This window comes from Hippopotamus amphibius, chromosome 7, assembly GCF_030028045.1.
Source record: "Hippopotamus amphibius kiboko isolate mHipAmp2 chromosome 7, mHipAmp2.hap2, whole genome shotgun sequence".
Taxonomy (NCBI): Eukaryota; Metazoa; Chordata; class Mammalia; order Artiodactyla; family Hippopotamidae; genus Hippopotamus; species Hippopotamus amphibius.
The window spans coordinates 118,170,375-118,172,412 of record NC_080192.1 but is presented as its reverse complement, the minus strand read 5'-3'; the positions used below and the strand labels follow the sequence as shown (position 1 = coordinate 118,172,412).

General features: G+C 44.2%; 1 pseudogene; it reads left to right on the top strand.

Annotated features, from left to right (window-relative positions):
* The first annotated feature begins 1,211 nt into the window (after window positions 1-1,211).
* Window positions 1,212-1,758, top strand: LOC130857390 (60S ribosomal protein L9-like; annotated as a pseudogene).
* The last annotated feature ends 280 nt before the right edge of the window (window positions 1,759-2,038 follow it).

Sequence of the window (2,038 nt, the reverse complement as noted above, 5' to 3'; positions counted from 1 at the left end):
CAGGGGCAGGTAGGAAACCTAGGTGCATGAAGCCAGCTCCAGGGGAACGTGGCAAACAGGCCAGGGACCGCTGCTGTGGGGGAAAGTGGATCTTGGGTCTTCAAGAGAAGTCAGAATAAGGTTCTTAGGTGAAATTTCTTACTATTTATTTCATTGTTGGTAACTATCTCAATTTTTTAAAAAGAAAGTTAAAGCCACCTTCCAGGCCTAATAGTACACAGCTGCAGCCTGGATACAGCCTATGACCAGCAAGTTTTTGACATCCGTTTATAACATAATCACAGTGATCAGGAAATGGCACTGTACTTGTACTAAGAAAACCAATAACTGTACATGGGCCACAGGAGAGCCCAGCACTCTGACAGGCTGCCTGCTTTAACTTACTACCAATACATAAAAATCGTGCAGCAATTTATTTTGATTTTGTGGATATTGTTAACTATCTTGCTTCGATTTCATATTGATTATCCTAACAATGGTTATAATGAGGATGGTCAAAGGACCCATTGTTTTGGGTTCAAGACCACATGAGGGACTTCCTAGGTGGCACGGTGGTTAAGAATCTGCCTGCCAATGCAGGAGACACGGGTTCGAGCCCTGAGGGAAGATCCCACATGCCGAGGAGCAACTAAGCCCGTGTGCCTCAACTACTGAGCCCGTGTGCTGCAACAAGAGAAGCCACGGCAATGAGGAGCCCACGCGCCGCAATGAAGAGTAGCCCCCGCTTGCAGCAACTAGACAAAGCCCATGTGCAGCAACAAAGACCCAGCACAACTAATAAATAAATAAATGCATACATAAATAAATTAATTAATTAAAAAAAAAGACCACATGAGGATTCTCAGCAAGGCAGCATCAAGTAACCACTGGACAGAGCGTGCACCCCTTAGGAATCACACCCAAGCCACTGACCCCCTTGCCCATCCCAGGAATGCATTTTGGGGGCAGGTCAAGAGCTTCAGCTTCAGGTAGATATGGTTACTTGTCTAACCTGAGAGCCACAGTCTCCTGGACTATGAAATGGAAACACTAATGCCTACAGCGTCTTGGGAGGATTAAATGAGATGTTTACAGGTTTATAAAGCATTAGGCCTCATCCCAACAAATGCTGAACCTGTCCCATCCCTCCCTACACAGCTTCACCATGCTTTGCACTTGCTTACCAGGTTTAACCTAAACACACAGCTCTCTTTGCTGCATCTACTGCGAGAATGAAGACCGTTCTCAGCAATGACTCAATATTCCAGAAAATATTGACATCACTCTGAAGGGAAACACAGCTGTTGTCAAGGACCCCAGAGGAACCCTGCGGAGGGCATTCAATGGCATCAATGTAGAACTCAGTCTCCTTGGGAAGAAAAAGCAACGGCTCCTGGTTGACAAACGGTAGGGAACTAGAAAGGGACTGGCTATTGTTCACACTCTCTGTAGCCATGGACAGAACACGATCAAGGGTGTTACACTGGGCTTTTGTTACAAAGTGAGGTCTGTGTACACTCACTTCCCCACCAACGTTATTTCCAAAATTTCTTGGGCACAAAATACACACACTCACAGGGCTCAGATGAGGCCAGATGTTGCTTGTTCAGTATCTCAGGCCATAAAGATGAATTAATTCTTGAAGGAAACAACATTGAACTTGCATCAAATTCAACTGCTTTGATTCAGCAAGCCATGGCTGTTAAAAACAAAAATTCCAGAAAAATTTTGGATGGCATCTATATGTCTGAAAAAGGAGCCGTTCAGCAGGCTGATTAATAAGATCTAAGTTGTCCAATTACAGGTACAACAAGATGCCTATTTTAAAGATGAAAGAAAAGCCTTGTATTGAAAAATATTTACCTGGATAGACAGATGTGTGGCGCCTGCCAAACCTCAGCTCCGTATTCAATGGTTGGTCCTCTTCTTCATGAAAACAGATTCTTTTTTCAGATGAATTATGTAAAGTCTCAAGGTAGTAACAGTTATTGGTATTCTTTGTCTTTTAACAAGGAGGACAGGGATGTTTACTGGGGCCCGACGTGGACAGGTGTGGGCA